Raw genomic sequence first — 25,579 nt, 5'->3', positions numbered from 1 at the left:
TCCAATACATTCAAACAATTCTTTTTTAATCGAAAAAAAGTAAAAACACACTCAAACAATCCCTTTTGAATCAAAAAAAAAAAAATCACACATTCAAACAAAGTTTTTTGAATCAAATGAAAGTCAAACACATTCAAACAAATCATTTTAAATCATATGAAAGTCAAACACATTCAACCATAGCTTTTTAAGTCAAATGAAAATCAAACACATTCAAACAAAGCCTTTTGAATAAAATGAAACTCAAACACATTTTAAAAAAATCTTTTTAAATCCAAATACATTCAAACACATTCAAACAAAGCTTGATGAATCAAAAGAAAGTCAAACACATTCTAACAATTCTTTTTGAATCAAATGAAAGTCAAACACATTCAAACAAATCAATTTAAATCAAATGAAAGTCAAACACATTCAAACAAAGCTTTTTGAATCAAATGAAAGTTAAACACATTCAAACAATTCTTTTTGAATCGAGAAAAAGAAAAAACGCATTCAAACAAAGCTTTTTGAATCCAGAGAAAGTCAAACACATTCTAACAAAGCTTTTTAAATCAAATGAAAGTCAAACACATTCAAACAAATCTTTCAAAATCAGATGAAAGTAAAAATCATTTAAATAAAACTTTTTGAATCAAATGAAAGTCAAACATGTTATACAAAGCTTTTTGAATCAAAAGACAGTCAAATAAATTCAAACGATTCTTTTTTAATCGAAAAAAGTAAAACACATTCAAACAAAGCTTTTTGAATCAAAAGAAAGTCAAAGACATTCAAACAAAGCATTAGAATCAAATGAAAGTCAAAAACATTCAAACAAATCTTTTTAAATCAAATAAAAGTCAAACACATTTTAACATAGCTTTTTGAATAAAAGGAAAGTCTAACACATTCAAACAAAGCTCTTTGAATCAAATGAGAGTCAAACACATTAAGAGAAAGCTTTTTGAATCAAATGAAAGTCAAACACATTCAAATAAATCATTTTGAATCGAAATAAAGTCAAACACAATCAGACAAAGCTTTTTGAATCAAATGAAAGTGAAACACATTCAATCAAAGCTTTTTAAATCAAATGAAATTCAAACACATTCAAACAAATCTTTTTCAATCGAAAAAAGTAAAAACACATTCAAACAAAGCTTTTTGAATCAAAAGAAATTCTAACACATTCAAACAAAGTTTTTTGAATCAAATGAAAGTTAAACACATTCAAACAAATCTTTTTAAATCAAATGAAAGTCAAACACATTCAAACATAGCTTTTTGAATCAAATGAAAGTCAAACACATTCAAACAAAGCTTTTTGACTCAAATGAAAGTCAAACACATTTAAACAAATATTTTTAGATCTAAATACAGTCAAACACATTCAAACAAAGCTTTATTAATCAAAAGAAAATCAAACGCATTCAAACAAAGTTTTTTGAATAAATTGTAAGTCAAACACATTCAAAACAATCTTTTTAAACAATATGAAAGTCAAACACATTCAAACATAGCTTTTGAATCAAATGAAAGTAAAACACATTTAAACAAAGCTTTTGAATCAAATGAAAGTCAAGCACATTTAAATAAATCTTTTTAGATCGAAATACAGTCAAACACATTCAAACAAAGCTTTATGAATCAAAAGAAAGTCAAACACATTCTAACAATTCTTTTTGAATCGAAAAAAAGTAAACCACAATCAACCAAAGTTTTTTTAATCAAAAGAAAGTAAAACACATTCAAACAAAGCTAGTTGAATCAAATGAAAATCAAACACATTCAAACAAATATTTTTAAATTATGTGAAAGTCAAACACATTCAAACATAGCTTTTTGAATTAAATAAAAGTCAAACACATTCAAACAAATTTTTTTGAATCAAATGAAAGTCAAACACATTCAAACAATTCTTTTTGAATTGAAAAAAAGTAAAATACATTCAAAAAAAGCTTTTTGAATCAAAAGAAAGTCAAACACTTTCAAACAAAGCTTTTTGAATTAAATGAAAGTCTAACACATTTAAACGAATCTTTTAAATCATATAAAAGTCAAACAGATTCAAACAAAGCTTTTTGAATCAAATAAAAGTCAAACACATTCAAACTAATCTTTCAAATCAAATGAAATTCAAACATAGCTTTTTGAATCAAATGAAAGTCAAAAGAATTCAAACAAAGCTTTTTGAATCAAATGAAAGTTAAACACGTTCAAACAAAGCTTTTTGAATGAAATGAAAGTCAAATACATTCAAACAATTCTTTTTGAATAAAAAAAAAGTAAAAAACATTCAAACAAAGCTTTTAGAATCAAAAGAAAGTGAAAGACATTCAAACAAAGCTTTTTGGATCAAATGAAAGTCAAATACATTCAAACAAAACTTTTTAAATCAGATAAAAGTCAAACAAATTTAAACAAAGCTCTTTAAATCAAAAGAAAGTCAAACACATTCAAACAATTCATTTTTAATAGAAAATAAGTAAAAACACATTCAAACAATGATTTTTGAATCAAAAGAAATTTAAACACATTCAAACAAAGTTTTTTGAATCAAATGAAAGTCAAATACATTCAAAAAAATCATTTTGTATCATATAAAAGTCAAACACATTCAAACATAGCGTTTTGAATTAAATAAAAGTCAAACACATTCAAACAAAGCTTTTTGAATCAAATGAAAGTAAAACACATTTAAACAAATCTTTTCAGATCGAAATAAAGTCAAACACATTCAAACAAAGCTTTATGATTCAAAAGAAAGTCAAACACATTCTAACAATTCTTTTTGTATCGAAAAAAGTAACATAATCAAACAAAGTTTTTTTAATCAAAAGAAAGTCAAACACATTCAAACAAAACTTGTTAAATCAAATGAAAGTCAAACATATTCAAACAAATATTTTTAAATCATATGAAAGTTAAACACATTCAAACATAGCTTTTTGAATCAAATGAATGTTAAACAGTGCATCCAAACAAAGCTTTTTGAATCAAATGAAAGTCAAACTTATTGAAACAAAGTTTTTTGAATCAAATGAAAGTCAAACACATTCAAACAATTTTTTTTGAATCGAAAAAAAGTAAAATACATTCAAACAAAGCTTTTTGAATCAAAAGATAGTCAAACAGATTCAAACAAAGCTTTTTGAATCAAATGAAAGTCAAACATATTCAAACAAATCTTTTTAAATCATATGAAAGTCAAACAGATTCAAACAAAGCTTTTTGAATCAAATGAAAGTCAAACATATTCAAATAAATCTTTAAAAATAAAATGAAAGTCAAACACATTCAAACATAGCTATTTGAATCAAATGAAAGTCAAACACATTTAAACAAAGCTTTTAGAATCAAATGAAAGTAAAAAACATTCAAACAAATCTTTTTAAATCAAATAAAAGTCAAACACATTCAAACTTAGCTTTTTGAATAAAATGAAAGTCAAACACATTCAAACAAAGCTCTTTGAATCAAATGAGAGTCAAACACATTCAAACAAAGCTTTTTGAATCAAATGAAAGTCAAACACAATCAAACAAAGCTTTCTGAATCAAATGAAAGTAAAACACATTCCATCAAAGCTTTTTGAATCAAATGAAATTCAAACACATTCAAACAAATCTTTTTCAATCGAAAAAAAGTAAAAACACATTCAAACAAAGCTTTTTGAATCAAAAGAAATTCTAACACATTCAAACAAAGTTTTTTGAATCAAATGAAAGTTAAACACATTCAAACAAATCTTTTTAAATCATATAAAAGTCAAACACATTCAAACATAGCTTTTTGAATCAAATGAAAGTCAAACACATTCAAATAAAGCTTTTTGACTCAAATGAAAGTGAAACACATTTAAACAAATATTTTTAGATCGAAATACAGTCAAACACATTCAAACAAAGCTTTATGAATAAAAAAAGTCAAACACATTCAAACAATTCTTTTTGAATCGAAAAAAAGTAAAACACATTCAAACAAAGCTTTTTGAATCAAAAGAAAGTCAAACAAATTCAAACAAAGTTTTTTGAATCAAATGAAAGTCAAACACATTCAAAGAAAGCTTTTTGAATCGAAATAAAGTCAAACACATTCAAACAAAGCTTTTTGAATCAAATGAAAGTCAAACACATTCAAACAAAGATTTTTGAATCAAATGAAATTTAAACACATTCAAACAAATCTTTTTTGATCGAAATAAAGTCAAACACATTTAAACGAAGCTTTATGAATCAAAAGAAAGTCCAATACATTCAAACAATTCCTTTTGAATCGAAAAAAGTAAAAAACACATTCAAACAAAGCTTTTTGAATCATAAGAAAGTCAAACACATTTAAACGAATCTTTATGAATCAAAAGAAAGTCCAATACATTCAAACAATTCTTTTTTAATCGAAAAAAAGTAAAAACACACTCAAACAATCCCTTTTGAATCAAAAAAAAAAAATCACACATTCAAACAAAGTTTTTTGAATCAAATGAAAGTCAAACACATTCAAACAAATCATTTTAAATCATATGAAAGTCAAACACATTCAACCATAGCTTTTTAAGTCAAATGAAAATCAAACACATTCAAACAAAGCCTTTTGAATAAAATGAAACTCAAACACATTTTAAAAAAATCTTTTTAAATCCAAATACATTCAAACACATTCAAACAAAGCTTGATGAATCAAAAGAAAGTCAAACACATTCTAACAATTATTTTTGAATCAAATGAAAGTCAAACACATTCAAACAAATCAATTTAAATCAAATGAAAGTCAAACACATTCAAACAAAGCTTTTTGAATCAAATGAAAGTTAAACACATTCAAACAATTCTTTTTGAATCGAGAAAAAGAAAAAACGCATTCAAACAAAGCTTTTTGAATCCAGAGAAAGTCAAACACATTCTAACAAAGCTTTTTAAATCAAATGAAAGTCAAACACATTCAAACAAATCTTTCAAAATCAGATGAAAGTAAAAATCATTTAAATAAAACTTTTTAAATCAAATGAAAGTCAAACATGTTATACAAAGCTTTTTGAATCAAAAGACAGTCAAATAAATTCAAACGATTCTTTTTTAATCGAAAAAAGTAAAACACATTCAAACAAAGCTTTTTGAATCAAAAGAAAGTCAAAGACATTCAAACAAAGCATTAGAATCAAATGAAAGTCAAAAACATTCAAACAAATCTTTTTAAATCAAATAAAAGTCAAACACATTTTAACATAGCTTTTTGAATAAAAGGAAAGTCTAACACATTCAAACAAAGCTCTTTGAATCAAATGAGAGTCAAACACATTAAGAGAAAGCTTTTTGAATCAAATGAAAGTCAAACACATTCAAATAAATCATTTTGAATCGAAATAAAGTCAAACACAATCAGACAAAGCTTTTTGAATCAAATGAAAGTGAAACACATTCAATCAAAGCTTTTTAAATCAAATGAAATTCAAACACATTCAAACAAATCTTTTTCAATCGAAAAAAGTAAAAACACATTCAAACAAAGCTTTTTGAATCAAAAGAAATTCTAACACATTCAAACAAAGTTTTTTGAATCAAATGAAAGTTAAACACATTCAAACAAATCTTTTTAAATCAAATGAAAGTCAAACACATTCAAACATAGCTTTTTGAATCAAATGAAAGTCAAACACATTCAAACAAAGCTTTTTGACTCAAATGAAAGTCAAACACATTTAAACAAATATTTTTAGATCTAAATACAGTCAAACACATTCAAACAAAGCTTTATTAATCAAAAGAAAATCAAACGCATTCAAACAAAGTTTTTTGAATAAATTGTAAGTCAAACACATTCAAACAAATCTTTTTAAACAATATGAAAGTCAAACACATTCAAACATAGCTTTTGAATCAAATGAAAGTAAAACACATTTAAACAAAGCTTTTGAATCAAATGAAAGTCAAGCACATTTAAATAAATCTTTTTAGATCGAAATACAGTCAAACACATTCAAACAAAGCTTTATGAATCAAAAGAAAGTCAAACACATTCTAACAATTCTTTTTGAATCAAAAAAAAAGTAAACCACAATCAACCAAAGTTTTTTTAATCAAAAGAAAGTAAAACACATTCAAACAAAGCTAGTTGAATCAAATGAAAATCAAACACATTCAAACAAATATTTTTAAATTATGTGAAAGTCAAACACATTCAAACATAGCTTTTTGAATTAAATAAAAGTCAAACACATTCAAACAAATTTTTTTGAATCAAATGAAAGTCAAACACATTCAAACAATTCTTTTTGAATTGAAAAAAAGTAAAATACATTCAAAAAAAGCTTTTTGAATCAAAAGAAAGTCAAACACTTTCAAACAAAGCTTTTTGAATTAAATGAAAGTCTAACACATTTAAACGAATCTTTTAAATCATATAAAAGTCAAACAGATTCAAACAAAGCTTTTTGAATCAAATAAAAGTCAAACACATTCAAACTAATCTTTCAAATCAAATGAAAGTCAAACAAATTCAAACATAGCTTTTTGAATCAAATGAAAGTCAAAAGAATTCAAACAAAGCTTTTTGAATCAAATGAAAGTTAAACACGTTCAAACAAAGCTTTTTGAATGAAATGAAAGTCAAATACATTCAAACAATTCTTTTTGAATAAAAAAAAAGTAAAAAACATTCAAACAAAGCTTTTAGAATCAAAAGAAAGTGAAAGACATTCAAACAAAGCTTTTTGGATCAAATGAAAGTCAAATACATTCAAACAAAACTTTTTAAATCAGATAAAAGTCAAACAAATTTAAACAAAGCTCTTTAAATCAAAAGAAAGTCAAACACATTCAAACAATTCATTTTTAATAGAAAATAAGTAAAAACACATTCAAACAATGATTTTTGAATCAAAAGAAATTTAAACACATTCAAACAAAGTTTTTTGAATCAAATGAAAGTCAAATACATTCAAAAAAATCATTTTGTATCATATAAAAGTCAAACACATTCAAACATAGCGTTTTGAATTAAATAAAAGTCAAACACATTCAAACAAAGCTTTTTGAATCAAATGAAAGTAAAACACATTTAAACAAATCTTTTTAGATCGAAATAAAGTCAAACACATTCAAACAAAGCTTTATGATTCAAAAGAAAGTCAAACACATTCTAACAATTCTTTTTGTATCGAAAAAAGTAACATAATCAAACAAAGTTTTTTTAATCAAAAGAAAGTCAAACACATTCAAACAAAACTTGTTAAATCAAATGAAAGTCAAACATATTCAAACAAATATTTTTAAATCATATGAAAGTTAAACACATTCAAACATAGCTTTTTGAATCAAATGAATGTTAAACAGTGCATCCAAACAAAGCTTTTTGAATCAAATGAAAGTCAAACTTATTGAAACAAAGTTTTTTGAATCAAATGAAAGTCAAACACATTCAAACAATTTTTTTTGAATCGAAAAAAAGTAAAATACATTCAAACAAAGCTTTTTGAATCAAAAGATAGTCAAACAGATTCAAACAAAGCTTTTTGAATCAAATGAAAGTCAAACATATTCAAACAAATCTTTTTAAATCATATGAAAGTCAAACAGATTCAAACAAAGCTTTTTGAATCAAATGAAAGTCAAACATATTCAAATAAATCTTTAAAAATAAAATGAAAGTCAAACACATTCAAACATAGCTATTTGAATCAAATGAAAGTCAAACACATTTAAACAAAGCTTTTAGAATCAAATGAAAGTAAAAAACATTCAAACAAATCTTTTTAAATCAAATAAAAGTCAAACACATTCAAACTTAGCTTTTTGAATAAAATGAAAGTCAAACACATTCAAACAAAGCTCTTTGAATCAAATGAGAGTCAAACACATTCAAACAAAGCTTTTTGAATCAAATGAAAGTCAAACACAATCAAACAAAGCTTTCTGAATCAAATGAAAGTAAAACACATTCCATCAAAGCTTTTTGAATCAAATGAAATTCAAACACATTCAAACAAATCTTTTTCAATCGAAAAAAAGTAAAAACACATTCAAACAAAGCTTTTTGAATCAAAAGAAATTCTAACACATTCAAACAAAGTTTTTTGAATCAAATGAAAGTTAAACACATTCAAACAAATCTTTTTAAATCATATAAAAGTCAAACACATTCAAACATAGCTTTTTGAATCAAATGAAAGTCAAACACATTCAAATAAAGCTTTTTGACTCAAATGAAAGTGAAACACATTTAAACAAATATTTTTAGATCGAAATACAGTCAAACACATTCAAACAAAGCTTTATGAATAAAAAAAGTCAAACACATTCAAACAAATTTTTTTTAATCAAATGTAAGTCAAACACATTCAAACAAATCTTTTTAAATCATATGAAAGTCAAACACATTCAAACATAGCTTTTGAATCAAATGAAAGTCAAACACATTTAAACAAAGCTTTTTGAATCAAATGAAAGTCAAACACGTTTAAATAAATCTTTTTAGATCGAAATACAATCAAACACATTCAAACAAAGCTTTATGAATCAAAAGAAAGTCAAACACATTCTAACAATTCTTTTTGAATCGAAAAAAAGTAATACACAATCAAAAAAAGTTTTTTTAATCAAAAGAAAGTAAAACACATTCAAACAAAGCTAGTTGAATCAAATGAAAATCAAACACATTCAAACAAATATTTTTTAATTATATGAAAGTCAAACACATTTAAACATAGGTTTTTGAATCAAATAAAAGTCAAACACATTCAAACAAAGCTTTTTGAATCAAATGAAAGTCAAACACATTCAAACTAAGCTTTTTGAATAAAAAGAAAGTCAAACATATTCAAACAATTCTTTTTTAATTGAAAAAAAGTAAAATACATTAAAAAAAAAAGCTTATTGAATCAAAAGAAAGTCAAACACTTTCAAACAAAGCTTTTTGAATTAAATGAAAGTCTAACACATTTAAACAAATCTTTTAAATCATATGAAAGTCAAACAGATTCAAACAAAGCTTTTTGAATCAAATGAAAGTCAAACACATTCAAAAAAATCTTTCAAAATCAAATGAAAGTCAAATAAATTCAAACATAGCTTTTTGAATCAAATGAAAGTCAAAAGCATTCAAACAAAGCTTTTTGAATCACATGAAAGTCAAACACGTTGAAACAAAGATTTTTGAATCAAATGGAAGTGAAATACATTCAAACAATTCTTTTTGAATCTAAAAAAAGTAAAACACATTCAAACAAAGCTTTTTGAATCACATAAAAGTCAAACACATTTAAACAAATCTTTTTAGATAGAAATAAAGTCAAACACATTCAAACAAAGCTTTATGATTCAAAAGAAAGTCAAACACATTCTAACAATTCTTTTTGAATCGAAAAAATGTAACACAATCAAACAAAGTTTTTTTAATCAAAAGAAAGTCAAACATATTCAAACAAAACTTGTTGAATCAAATAAAAGTCAAACATATTCAAACAAATATTTTTAAATCATATGAAAGTTAAACACATTAAAACATAGCTTTTTGAATCAAATGAATGTCAAACACATTAAAAAAAAAGCTTTTTGAATCAAATGAAAGTCAAACACATTCAAACAAAGTTTTTTGAATCAAATGAAAGTCAAACACATTCAAACAATTTTTTTTGAATCGAAAGAAATTAAAATACATTCAAACAAAGCTTTTTGAATCAAAAGATAGTCAAACACATTCAACCAAAGCTTTTTAAATCAAATGAAAGTCAAACACATTCAAACAAATCTTCTTAAATCATATGAAAGTCAAACAGATTCAAACAAAGCTTTTTGAATCAAATGAAAGTAAAATACATTCAAACAATTCTTTTGAATCGAAAAAAAGTAAAACACATTCAAACAAAAATTTTTGAATCAAAAGAAGTAAAAGACTTTCAAACAAAGCTTTTTGAATCAAATGAAAGTCCAACACATTCAAACAAATCTTTTTAAATCAAATAAAAGTAAAACACATTCAAACATAGCTTTTTTGAATCAAATGAAAGTCAAACACATTCAAACAATTTTTTTTGAATCGAAAAAAAGTAAAATACATTCAAACAAAGCTTTTCAATCAAAAGATAGTCAAACACATTCAAACAAAGCTTTTTGAATCAAAAGAAAGTCAAACATACTCAAACAAATCTTTTAAATCATATGAAAGTCAAACAGATTCAAACAAAGCTTTTTGAATCAAATGAAAGTCAAACACATTCAAATAAATCTTTAAAAATCAAATGAAAGTCAAACACATTCAAATATAGCTTTTTGAATCAAATGAAAGTCAAACACATTTAAACAAAGCTTTTAGAATCAAATGAAAGTCAAAAACATTCAAACAAATCTTTTTAAATCAAATAAAAGTCAAACACATTCAAACTTAGCTTTTTGAATAAAATGAAAGTCAATCACATTCAAACAAAGCTCTTTGATTCAAATGAGAGTCAAACACATTCAAACAAAGCTTTTTGAATCAAATGAAAGTCTAACACATTCAAATAAATCTTTTTGAATCGAAATAAAGTAAATACAATCAAACAAAGCTTTCTGAATCAAATGAAAGTAAAACACATTCCATCAAAGCTTTTTGAATCAAATGAAATTCAAACACATTCAAACAAATCTTTTTCAATCGAAAAAAAGTAAAAACACATTCAAACAAAGCTTTTTGAATCAAAAGAAATTCTAACACATTCAAACAAAGTTTTTTGAATCAAATGAAAGTTAAACACATTCAAACAAATCTTTTTAAATCATATAAAAGTCAAACACATTCAAACATAGCTTTTTGAATCAAATGAAAGTCAAACACATTCAAATAAAGCTTTTTGACTCAAATGAAAGTCAAACACATTTAAAAAAATCTTCTTAGATCGAAATACAGTCAAACACATTCAAACAAAGCTTTATGAATCAAAAGAAAGTCAAATACATTCAAACAAAGTTTTTTTAATCAAATGTAAGTCAAACACATTCAAACAAATCTTTTTAAATCATATGAAAGTCAAACACATTCAAACATAGCTTTTGAATCAAATGAAAGTCAAACACATTTAAACAAAGCTTTTTGAATCAAATGAAAGTCAAACACATTTAAATAAATCTTTTTAGATCGAAATACAATCAAACACATTCAAACAAAGCTTTATGAATCAAAAGAAAGTCAAACACATTCTAACAATTCTTTTTGAATCGAAAAAAAGTAATACACAATCAAAAAAAGTTTTTTTAATCAAAAGAAAGTAAAACACATTCAAACAAAGCTAGTTGAATCAAATGAAAATCAAACACATTCAAACAAATATTTTTTAATTATATGAAAGTCAAACACATTTAAACATAGCTTTTTGAATCAAATAAAAGTCAAATACATTCAAACAAAGCTTTTTGAATCAAATGAAAGTCAAACACATTCAAACTAAGCTTTTTGAATCAAAAGAAAGTCAAACATATTCAAACAATTCTTTTTGAATTGAAAAAAAGTAAAATACATTAAAAAAAAAGCTTATTGAATCAAAAGAAAGTCAAACACTTTCAAACAAAGCTTTTTGAATTAAATGAAAGTCTAACACATTTAAACAAATATTTTAAATCATATGAAAGTCAAACAGATTCAAACAAAGCTTTTTGAATCAAATGAAAGTCAAACACATTCAAAAAAATCTTTCAAAATCAAATGAAAGTCAAATAAATTCAAACATAGCTTTTTGAATCAAATGAAAGTCAAAAGCATTCAAACAAAGCTTTTTGAATCACATGAAAGTTAAACACGTTGAAACAAAGATTTTTGAATCAAATGGAAGTAAAATACATTCAAACAATTCTCTTTGAATCTAAAAAAAGTCAAACACATTCAAACAAAGCTTTTTGAATCACATGAAAGTCAAACACATTTAAACAAATCTTTTTAGATAGAAATAAAGTCAAACACATTCAAACAAAGCTTTATGATTCAAAAGAAAGTCAAACACATTCTAACAATTCTTTTTTAATCGAAAAAATGTAACACAATCAAACAAAGTTTTTTTAATCAAAAGAAAGTCAAACATATTCAAACAAAACTTGTTGAATCAAATAAAAGTCAAACATATTCAAACAAATATTTTTAAATCATATGAAAGTTAAACACATTAAAACATAGCTTTTTGAATCAAATGAATGTCAAACACATTAAAAAAAAGCTTTTTGAATCAAATGAAAGTCAAACACATTCAAACAAAGTTTTTTGAATCAAATGAAAGTCAAACACATTCAAACAATTTTTTTTGAATCGAAAGAAAGTAAAATACATTTAAACAAAGCTTTTTGAATCAAAAGATAGTCAAACACATTCAAACAAAGCTTTTTAAATCAAATGAAAGTCAAACACATTCAAACAAATCTTCTTGAATCATATGAAAGTCAAACAGATTCAAACAAAGCTTTTTGAATCAAATGAAAGTAAAATACATTCAAACAATTCTTTTGAATCGAAAAAAAGTAAAACACATTCAAACAAAAATTTTTGAATCAAAAGAAAGTAAAAGACATTCAAACAAAGGTTTTTGAATCAAATGAAAGTCCAACACATTCAAACAAATCTTTTTAAATCAAATAAAAGTGAAACACATTCAAACATAGCTTTTTTAATAAAATGAAAGTCAAACACATTCAAATAAAGCTCTTTGAATCAAATGAGAGTCAAACACATTCAAACAAAGCTTTTTGAATCAAATGAAAGTCTAACACATTCAAACAAATTTTTTTTAATCGAAATAAAGTTAAACACATTCAAACAAAGCTTTTTCAATCAAATGAAAGTCAAACACATTCAAACAAAGCTTTTTAAATCAAATGAAATTTAAACACATTAAAACAAATCTTTTTGGATCGAAATACATTCAAACACTTTCAAACTTAGCTTTATGAATCAAAAGAAATTCAAACACATTCAAATAATTCTTTTTGAATCGAAAAAAGTAAAAACACATTCAAACATAGCTTTTTGAATCAAAAGAAATTCAATGACAATCAAACAAAGTTTTTTGAATCAAATGAAAGTCAAACACATTCAAACAAATATTTTTAAATCATATGAAAGTCAAACACATTCAAACAAAGCTTTTTGAATCAAATGAAATTTAAACACATTCAAACAAATCTTTTTGGATAGAAATACAATCAAACACTTACAAACATAGCTTTTTGAATCAAAAGAAATTCAATTACATTCAAACAAAGTTTTTTGAATCAAATGAAAGTCAAACACATTCAAACAAATCTTTTTAAATCATATGAAAGTCAAACACATTCAAACAAAGCTTTTCGAATCAAACGAAAGTAAAACACATTCAAACAATTCTTTTTGAATCGAAAAAAAGTAAAACACATTCAAACAAAGCTTTTTGAATCAAGAGAAAGTCAAACACATTCAAACAAAGCTTTTTGAATCAAATGACAGTCAAACACATTCAAACAAATCTTTTTAAATCATATGAAAGTCAAACAGATTCAAACAAAGCTTTTTGAATCAAATGAAAGTCAAACACATTCAAACAAAACTTTCAAAATCAAATGAAATTCAAACACATTCAAACATAGCTTTTTGAATCAATTGAAAGTAAAACACATTTAAACAAAGCTTTTTGAACCAAGTAAAAGTAAAACAAGTTGAACTAAGCTTTTTGAATCAAATGAAAGTCAAATAAATTCAAACAATTCTTTTTGAATCGAAAAAAATAAAAAAACACATTCAAACAAAGCTATTTGAATCAAAAGAAAGTCAAAGACATTCAAAAAAGCTTTTTGAATCAAATGACTATAAAAAACATTCAAGCAAATCTTTTTAAATCAAATAAAATTCAAAAACATTCAAACATAGCTTTTTGAATAAAATGAAAGTCAAATACATTCAAACTAAGCCCTTTGAATCAAATGAGAGTCAAACACATTCAAACAAAGTTTTTGAATCAAATGAAAGTCAAACACATTCAAATAAATCTTTTTGAATCGAGATAAAGTCAAACACATTCAAATAAATCTTTTTAGATCGAAATACAGTCAAACACATTCAAACAAAGCTTTATGAATCAATAGAAAGTCAAACTGTAGACACCCATTTGTGTCTCCCCAAAACCAAATTCGGTGATGTTTACCTTTCACGTCGAGTCATAATTGAATGAAGCGAAAGTGTGGAAAGTTTAGTGTTGCGGATAGTTTTTAATTTCTTTTCTCTTCTCTCTATTTTTGAAAACTTATTTTAAGAGAACAGCCAATCCAGTTTAGATGGTCTATGATATGGGTCCAATAGTAGTGTAGTTGGATGGGGCTTGACAAGAGCTTTCCAACGATATATTATAAGCTCAATTCCGATGAATATTGAGGAAGTTATGGCCAATTTACCAAACCGGGCCCGGTTTGAGCCTTATTTGCGGCCCAATTATCTAGGGGAGGGCCTAATATGATTTATCATTCCTAATGCAATTAGGAATGATTTTAGTCTTATAGATTCTTCTAGAAGGTTCTTTTCATTCCTAATTCAATTAGCATTGATAAATTGACTTTTGTTGACTTTTTAGAGTTTTAATTAAAATCAAAGAGCATTTTTGAGGAAAAATTTATCAATTAGCATCGATTTTATCCTCCTGTACGGAAAAATTTATCTGATTTTAGAAAACGCGTCAAAAACAGGATTGGCGCCTAACGCCAGGAATTGGCGCCTGGCGCCAGCATTGGCGCCTGACGCTTGGCGCCAATGGCCAATGGCCAATGGTTGGCGCCAATCTCGTTTTGCGTGCGCCAGACTCTGTTTTGTTAATTTTATCTTTTTGGCTGATTTTCTCTATAAATAACGGATTAAAAACTCCGTTTTCATTCACCAATTCTCATTAACAACCAGTTTTCAATTATAATCACCTACAATCAGTTTTCATTCGCAATCATTAATTCTCTTATTCTCTTCTAATTCATCAATTCTTTCTCTTTCTCTTTTCTAAACTTGCTTTTACATACAAAATTCCGCATTTGTAAGATCTAGAAACACCTAGCCATATTCGAAGTTGCCTTCGCCCTAGACGTGAAAGGTTTAATTTCTGAGGGTTTGGTCCCAAATCTCTATTTCAATTATTTAATTTAATTGTTTTGTTTAATATTTTCCTTGAAGTTACTAACGTGTGTATTTTGTTATTAGAAAGAGGTATGAAGCATCAAAGTAAGTGCTTTAATGATTTATTGATGTTATGATGTAGAAATCATGTTTAGATTGTTCTTTTGATTCCTAGTATCATGTTTAGGGTAATTTTAATATTTAGTATGATTGTTACGATGCTTCCTATTCTCTTCCTAATATTTATGATTGTTAGTATAATGTTAGGGTTAAAGATTTGATTTTATTGCTTAGTGACATGCTAGGGTTTGTTATTAATCTTGTTAGTATCATGCCTAGGATCTTGCTATTATTATGCTTTAATATTAACATGAACATGATTATGATTATAATTTTATTTTGATTATTATTATATTATAATGTTGCTTGATTTTTATTGTTATTGCTTGATCACACCTTTTTATGCATGTTTAAAGGGAATTTGTACTTGTAATCACGCTTAATAAGATAATTAATAATCTTTTTAGGGTTAATATGATTATAATTCAAGTGATCGCCAATAATAGATTTATTTGTGAATTAATATTCAACCAACATAGATTAAACAGGTTTAGGGTAAACCTATTGATTGCATGTTAGTCAGAAAGCGCACATGAATACGATCAGAATAAAGTAGAGGCCTATTATTAGGGCAGGTTCAATCTCTTTTTAGGTTGGATTTTTACCTTCATCCCCGAACCCTTATTTGGTTTTAGACCTTATGGAGTTGACGATCTCTTGGATCGTTAAGGGGTGTAACCTTCACCTCGTGAACGGTTTACAAGTTCCTAAAACTTGTTGGCGACTCTTTTGCTCTATCTTCTTCCCTTTTGGACGCCACCGTACTTTAGTGTATGATCACAGTGGGGTTCAAGCTAGGGGTTAACGCTTAAAATTATTCCCTATAGTTTTTGGAGAATCCACTTGGTAAGATTTCTATTTTAATTCCTGAATTTGTTTCGGCAATGATTTAGAATGAGTGGATGAGACTCGAAACGTTCTAAGTATTTCATGTGCGTAATTTTGATTAACATTATTGTCATATGCATAAAAAAAGATCTCATTGGAAAGACCATCCGTAATGAGTTAAAAAAATAGGATTTACACGTAGGAAATTTGAGAAATATCTTTCACAACTAGGACCGAAATAACACCGCGCGAAACTGGAAAATTTTATCGAACACAGACAGCTGCTGAGGCATGTGGGAAGTAACGCCAGGGGCCAGAGCTTGGCACCAGACTTTTAGCCGTAGCGCCAGACGATAGTATTGGCGCCAGGCGCTACAGTTAAAAACTGGCGCCAGTCTCTGATTGCTGGCGCCAACCTCCCCCAATACCGAGCCAGAAATATGCGTTCTAATTTCGACCGGTTTTTCGTATTGTTTGCTCGATCCTACTTCTTGATCGAATTTTTTCTCACTTTTCTGAAACCCATATGTGTTCTACGTATGGACATAACCCTCTGGGAATTCATGCTCCATCTACCTAATTGAACGCTCCATGCAACAAAGGGTACATCCGAGAATGTTGAATTCACCAAACCATGGAAGCGAATTTTTCTAAAACTCGCGATGTCCCATCCACTCACGCCAACCCTTCACGGTTAGGCTTCCGTGCGGTGCATCCGGACAATTAACCAAGGACCCTCTATTGACTAAACAATATCCCGAACTTTAGAGAACAAAGCTTTTTGAATAAAAAAAAACACATTCAAACAAAGCTTTTTGAATCAAAAGAAAGTCAAAGACATTCAAACAAAGCTTTTTGAATCAAATGAAAGTTAAAAACATTCAAACTAATCTTTTTAAATCAAATAAAAGTCAAACACATTCAAACATAGCTTTTTGAATAAAATGAAAGTCAAACACATTCAAACAAAGCTCTTTGAATCAAATGAGAATCAAACACATTCAAAGAAAGCTTTTTGAATCAAATGAAAGTCAAACACATTCAAATAAATCTTTTTGAATCGAAATAAAGTCAAACACATTCAAACAAAACTTTTTAAATCAAATGAAAGTCAAACACATTCAATCAAAGGTTTTTAAATCAAATTAAATTTAAACACATTCGAACAAATCTTTTTGGATCAAAATAAAGTCAAACACATTCAAACATAGCTTTATGAATCAAAAGAAAGTCAAACACATTCAAACAATTCTTTTTCAATCGAAAAAAAGTAAAAACACATTCAAACAAAGCTTTTTGAATCATATGAAAGTCAAACACATTTAAACATAGCTTTTTGAATCAAATGAAAGTCAAACACATTCAAACAAAGATTTTTGAATCAAATAAAAGTCAAAGACATTTAAACAAATCTTTTAAGATCGAAATACAGTCAAACACATTCAAACAAAGCTTTATGAATCAAAAGAAAGTCAAACAAATTCAAACAAAGCTTTTTGAATCAAATGAAAGTCAAACACATTCAAACAAATATTTTTAAATCATATGAAAGTCAAACACATTCAAACATAGCTTTTTGAATCAAATGAAAGTCAAACACATTCAAACAAAGATTTTTTGAATCAACTGAAAGTCAAACACATTCAAACAATTCTTTTTGAATCGAAAAGGAGTAAAATACATTCAAATAAAAGTTTTTGAATCTAATTAAAGTCAAAAACATTCAAACAATTCTTTTTGAATCGAAATAACGTAAAACAAATTCAAACAAATCTTTTTGAATCAAAAGAAAGTCTAATACATTCATACAAGCTTTTTAAATCAAATGAAATTTCAATCACATTCAAAGAAATCTTTCAAAATCAAATGAAAGTCAAACACATTCAAACATAGCTTTTTGAATTAAATGAAAGTCAAAAACATTCAAACAAAGCTTTTTGAAGCAGATGAAAGTCAAACACGTTCAAACAAAGAATTTTGAATCAAATGAAAGTCAAATACATTCAAACAATTCTTTTTGAATTGAAAAAAAGTAAAACACATTCAAACAAAGCTTTTTGAATCAAAAGAAAGTCAAAGACATTTAAACAAAGCTTTTTGAATCAAATGAAAGTCAAACACTTTCAAACAAATCTTTTTAAATCAAATAAAAGTCAAACACATTCAAACAAAGGTGTTTGAATCAAATGAAAGTAGAACATATTCAAACAAAGCTTTTTGAATCAAATGAAAGTCAAACACATTTAAACAAAAGCTTTTTAAATCAAAAGAAAGTCAAAGACATTTAAACAAAGCTTTTTGAATCAAATGAAAGTCAAACACTTTCAAACAAATCTTTTTAAATCAAATAAAAGTCAAACACATTCAAACAAAGGTGTTTGAATCAAATGAAAGTATAACACATTCAAACAAAGCTTTTTGAATCAAATGAAAGTCAAACACATTTAAACAAAAGCTTTTTAAATCAAATGAAAGTCAAACATATTCAAACAAAGATTTTTGAATCAAATGAAAGTCAAACACATTCAAAAAAATCTTTTGAGATCATATGAAAGTCAAACACATTAAAACATAGCTTTTTGAATCAAATGAAAGTAAAATACATTTAAACAAAACTTTTTGAATCAAATGAAAGTCAAACACGTTAAAAAAAGCTTTTTGAATCAAATGAAAGTCAAAGACATTCAAACAAAGCTTTTTGAATCAAAGGAAAGTAAAAAACATTCAAACAAATCTTATTAAATCAAATAAAATTCAAACACATCCAAACATAGCTTTTTGAATAAACTGAAAGTCAAACACATTCAAACAAAGCTCTTTGAATCAAATGAGAGTCAAACACATTCAAACAAAGCTTTTTGAATCAAATGAAAGTAAAACACAGTCAAATAAATCTTTTTGAATCGAAAAAATGTCAAACACATTCAAACATAGCTTTTTGAATCAAATGAAAGTCAAACACATTCAATCAAAGCTTTTTGAATCAAATGAAATTTAAACACATTCAAACAAATCTTTTTGGATCGAAATAAAGTCAAACATATTCAAACATAGCTTTATGAATCAAAAGAAAGTCAAACACATTCAAACAATTCTTTTTCAATCGAAAAAAAAGTAAAAACACATTCAAACAAATTTTTTTAAATCAAATAAAAGTGAAACACATTCAAACATAGCGTTTTGAATAAAATGAAATTCAAACACATTCAAACAAAGCTCTTTGAATCAAATAAGAGTCAAACACATTCAAACAAAGCTTTTTGAATCAAATGAAAGTCAAACTCATTCAAACTAATCTTTTTAAATCATATGAAAGTTAAACACATTCAAACATAGATTTTGAATCAAATGAAAGTCAAAAACATTCAAACAAAGTTTTTTGAATCAAATGAAAGTCAAACACATTTAAACAAATCTTTTTAGATCGAAATACAGTCAAACACATTCAAACAAAGATTTATAAATCAAAATAAAGTCAAACACATTCTAACAATTCTTTTTGAATCGAAAAAAGTAAAACACAATTTAACAAAGATTTTTTAATCAAAAGAAAGTCAAAACATTCAAACAAATCTAGCTGAATCAAATGAAAGTCAAACACATTCAAACAAATATTTTTAAATCATATGAAAGTCAAACACATTCAAACATAGCTTTTTGAGTCAAATGAAAGTCAAACACATTCAAACAAAGCTTTTTGAATGAAATGAAAGTCAAACACATTCAAACAAAGCTTTTTGAATCCAATGAAAATTAAAAACATTCAAACTATTCTTTTTTAATCGACAAAAAGTAAAACACATTCAAACAAAGCTTTTTGAATCAAAAGAAAGTCAAACACTTTCAAACAAAGGTTTTTGAATCAAATGAAAGTCTAACACATTCAAACAAATCTTTTAAATCATATGAAAGTCAAACTGATTCAAACAAAGCTTTTTTAATCAAATGAAAGTCAAACACATTCAAACAAATCTTTCAAAATAAAATGAAAGTTAAACACATTCAAACAAATATTTTTAAATCATATGAAAGTTAAACACATTCAAACATAGCTTTTTGAATTAAATGAAAGTCAAACACATTCAAACAAAGCTTTTTGAATCAAATTAAAGTCAAACACATTCAAACAAAGCTTTTTGAATCAAAAGAAAATCAAACACATTCAAACAATTCTTTTTGAATCGAAAAAAAGAAAAAACGCATTCAAACAAAGCTTTTTGAATCAAAAGAAAGTCAAACACATTCAAAAAAAGCTTTTTGAATCAAATGAAAGTCAAACACATTCAAACAAATATTTTTAAATCATATGAAAGTCAAACACATTCAAACATAGGATTTTAAATCAAATGAAAGTCAAACACATTTAAACAATTCTTTTTGAATCGAAATAAAGTAAAACAAATTCAAACAAAGCTTTTGAAATCAAAAGAAAGTCAAACACATTCATACATAGCTTTTTGAATCAAATGAAAGTCAAACACATTCAAAAAAAGCTTTCTTAATCACATGAAATTCAAACACGTTCAAACAAAGATTTTTGAATCAAATGAAAGTCAAATACATTCAAACAATTCTTTTTTAATCTAAAACAAGTAAAACACATTCAAACTAAGCTTTTTGAATCAAATGAAAGTCAAAGACATTTAAACAAAGCTTTTTGAATCAAATGAAAGTCAAACACATTCAAACAAATCTTTTTAAATCAAATAAAAGTCAAACTCATTTAAACAAAGCTTTTTGAAGCAAATTAAAGTCGAACACATTCAAACAAAGCTTTTTGAATCAAATGAAAGTAAAAAACATTCAAACAAAATCTTTTTGAATCAAATGAAAGTCAAACTCATTTAAACAAATCTTTTTAAATCATATGAAAGTTAAACACATTCAAACATAGCTTTTGAATTAAATGAAAGTCAAACACATTCAAACAAAGCTTCTTGAATCAAATGAAAGTCAAACACATTAAAACAAATCTTTTTAGATCGAAATACAGTCACACACATTTAAACAAAGCTTTATGAATCAAAAGAAAGTCAAACACATTCTAACAATTCTTTTTGAATTGAAAAAACTAAAACACAATCAAACAAAGATTTTTTAATCAAAAGAAAGTCAAACACTTTCAAACAAAGGTTTTTGAATCAAATGAAAGTCTAACACATTCAAACAAATCTTTTTAAATCATATGAAAGTCAAACTGATTCAAACAAAGCTTTTTTAATCAAATGAAAGTCAAACACATTTAAACAAATCTTTCAAAATCAAATGAAAGTTAAACACATTCAAACAAATATTTTTCAATCATAAGAAAGTCAAACACATTCAAAAATAGCTTTTTGAATCAAATGAAAGTCAAACACATTCAAACAAAGCTTTTTGAATCAAATGAAAGTCAAACACATTCAAACAAAGCTTTTTGAATCCAATGAAAATTAAATACATTCAAACAATTCTTTTTGAATCGACAAAAAGTAAAATACATTCAAACAAAGCTTTTTGAATCAAATGAAAGTCAAACACTTTCAAACAAAGGTTTTTGAATCAAATGAAAGTCTAACACATTAAAACAAATCTTTTAAATCATATGAAAGTCAAACTGATTCAAACAAAGCTTTTTGAATCAAATCAAAGTCAAACACATTCAAACAAATCTTTTTAAATCAAATGAAAGTCAAACACATTCAAACAAATATTTTTAAATCATATGAAAGTTAAACACATTCAAACATAGATATTTGAATCAAATGGAAGTCAAACACATTCAAACAAAGCTTTTTGAATCAAATTAAAGTCAAACACATTCAAACAAAGCTTTTTGAATCAAAAGAAAGTCAAATACATTCAAACAATTCTTTTTGAATCTAAAAAAAGTAAAATACATTCAAACAAAGCTATTTGAATTAAAAGAAAGTCAAACACATTCAAACAAAGCTTTTTGAATCAAATGAAAGTTAAACAAATTCAAACAAATATTTTTAAATCATATGAAAGTCAAACATATTCAAATAAATCTTTTTGAATTGAAATAAAGTCAAACACATTCAAACAAAGCTTTTTGAATCAAATGAAAGTCAAACACATTCAAACAATTCTTTTATAAATCGAAAAAACGTAAAATACATTCAAATAAAACTTTTTGAATCTAATGAAAGTCAAACACATTCAAACAATTCTTTATGAATCGAAATAAAGTAAAACAAATTAAAACAAAGCTTTTGAAATTAAAAGAAAGTCAAACACATTCATTCAAGCTTTTTGAATCAAATAAAAGTCAAACACATTCAAAGACATCTTTCAAAATCAAATGAAAGGCAAACACATTCAAACAAAGCGTTTTGAATCAAATGAAAGTCAAACACATTCAAACAAAGCTTTTTGAATCAAATTAAAGTGAAACACATTCAATCAAAGCTTTTTGAATCAAATGAAATTCAAACACATTCAAACAAATCTTTTTCAATCGAAAAAAAGTAAAAACACATTTTAACAAAGCTTTTTGAATCAAAAGATATTCTAACACATTCAAACAAAGTTTTTTAAATAATATGAAAGTTAAACACATTCAAACATAGCTTTTTGAATTTAATGAAAGTAAAACACATTCAAACTAAGCTTTTTGAATCAAAAGAAAGTCAAAGACATTCAAACAATGCTTTTTGAATCAAAAGAAAATCAAACACATTCAAACAATTCTTTTCGAATCGAAAAAAAGTAAAATACATTCAAACAAAGCTTTTTGAATCAAAAGAAAGTCAAACACATTCAAACAAAGCTTTTTGAATCAAATGAAAGTCAAACACATTCAAACAAATATTTTTAAATCATATGAAAGTCAAACACATTCAAACATAGGTTTTTAAATCAAATGAAAGTCAAACACATTTAAACAATTCTTTTTGAATCGAAATAAAGTAAAACAAATTCAAACAAAGCTTTTGAAATCAAAAGAAAGTCAAACACATTCATACATAGCTTTTTGAATCAAATGAAAGTCAAACACATTCAAATAAAGCTTTTTTAATCACATGAAATTCAAACAAGTTCAAACAAAGATTTTTGAATCAAATGAAAGTCAAATACATTCAAACAATTCTTTTTGAATCTAAAAAAAGTAAAACACATTCAAACTAAGGTTTTTGAATCAAAAGAAAGTCAAAGACATTCAAACAAAACTTTTTGAATCCAATGAAAATTAAAAACATTCAAACTATTCTTTTTGAATCGACAAAAAGTAAAACACATTCAAACAAAGCTTTTTGAATCAAAAGAAAGTCAAACACTTTCAAACAAAGGTTTTTGAATCAAATGAAAGTCTAACACATTCAAACAAATCTCTTAAATCATATGAAAGTCAAACTGATTAAAACAAAGCTTTTTGAATCAAATGAAAGTCAAACACATTCAAACAAATCTTTCAAAATCAAATGAAAGTTAAACACATTTAAACAAATATTTTTAAATCATATGAAAGTTAAACACATTCAAACATAGCTTTTTGAATTAAATAAAAGTAAAACACATTCAAACTAAGCTTTTTGAATCAAAAGAAAGTCAAAGACATTCAAACAAAGCTTTTTGAATCAAAAGAAAATCAAACACATTCAAACAATTCTTTTTGAATCGAAAAAAAGTAAAATACATTCAAACAAAGCTTTTTGAATCAAAAGAAACTCAAACACATTCAAACAAAGCTTTTTGAATAAAATGAAAGACAAACACATTCAAACAAATATTTTTAAATCATATGAAAGTCAAACACATTCTAACATAGGTTTTTAAATCAAATGAAAGTCAAACACATTTAAACAATTCTTTTTGAATCGAAATAAAGTAAAACAAATTCAAACAAAGCTTTTGAAATCAAAAGAAAGTCAAACACATTCATACATAGCTTTTTGAATCAAATGAAAGTCAAACACATTCAAATAAAGCTTTTTTAATCACATGAAATTCAAACACGTTCAAACAAAGATTTTTGAATCAAATGAAAGTCAAATACATTCAAACAAAGCTTTTTGAATCTAAAAAAAGTAAAACACATTAAAACTAAGCTTTTTGAATCAAAAGAAAGTCAAAGACATTCAAACAAAGCTTTTTGAATCCAATGAAAATTAAAAACATTCAAACTATTCTTTTTGAATCGACAAAAAGTAAAACACATTCAAACAAAGCTTTTTGAATCAAAAGAAAGTCAAACACTTTCAAACAAAGGTTTTTGAATCAAATGAAAGTCTAACACATTCAAACAAATCTCTTAAATCATATGAAAGTCAAACTGATTCAAACAAAGCTTTTTAAATCAAATGAAAGTCAAACACATTTAAACAAATCTTTCAAAATCAAATGAAAGTTAAACACATTCAAACAAATATTTTTAAATCATATGAAAGTTAAACACATTCAAACATAGCTTTTTGAATTAAATGAAAGTCAAACACATTCAAACAAAGCTTTTTGAATCAAATTAAAGTCAAACACATTCAAACAAAGCTTTTTGAATAAAAAGAAAATCAAACACATTCAAATAATTCTTTTTGAATCGAAAAAAAGTAAAATACATTCAAACAAAGCTTTTTGAATCAAAAGAAAGTCAAACATATTCAAACAAAGCTTTTTGAATCAAATGAAAGTCAAACACATTCAAACAAATATTTTTAAATCAAATTAAAGTCAAACACATTCAAACATAGCTTTTTTAATCAAATGAAAGTCAAACACATTCAAACATAGTTTTCTTAATCAAATGAAAGTCAAACACGTTCAAACGAAGCTTTTTGAATCAAATGAAAGTCAAACACATTCAAATAAATCATTTTGTATCGAAATAAAGTCTAACACATTCAAACAAAGCTTTTTGAATCAAATGAAAGTCAAACACAATTAAACAAAGTTTTTTGAATAAAATGAAATTTAAACACATTCAAATTAATCTTTTTGGAACTAAATACAGTCCAAGACATTCAAACAAAGCTTTATAAATCAAAAGAAAGTCAAAGACATTCAAACAACTCTTTTTGAATCGAAAAAAATTAAAAACACATTCAAACAAGCTTTTTGAATAAAAAAAGAGTCAAACACATTCAAACAATAAAGTTTTTTTAATCAAATGAAAGTCAAACACATTCAAACAAATCTTTTTAAATCATATGGAAGTCAAACACATTCAAACATAGCTTTTTGAATCAAATGAAAGTCAAACACATTCAAGCAAATCTCTTTGAATCAAATTAAAGTCAAACACATTTAAACAAATCTTTTTAGATCGAAATACAGTCAAACACTTTCAAACAAAGCTTTATGAATCAATAGAAAATCAAACACATTCTAACAATTCTTTTTGAATCGAAAAAAAGTAAAACACATTCAAACAAACTTTTTTTAATCAAAAGAAAGTTAATCACATTCAAACAAAGATTTTTGAATTTAATGAAAGTCAAACACATTCAAACAAACTTTTTTAAATAATATGAAAGTTAAACACATTCAAACAAAGCTTTTTGAATCAAATGTAAGTCAAACACATTCAAACAAATTTTTATAAATCAAATGAAATTCAAACACATTCAAA

This window comes from Chenopodium album, chromosome 2 (genome assembly GCF_948465745.1).
Source record: "Chenopodium album chromosome 2, dcCheAlbu1.1, whole genome shotgun sequence".
Classification (NCBI taxonomy): Eukaryota; Viridiplantae; Streptophyta; class Magnoliopsida; order Caryophyllales; family Amaranthaceae; genus Chenopodium; species Chenopodium album.
The sequence above is the reverse complement of the archived record's forward strand: the minus strand, read 5'-3'. Positions refer to the sequence as shown.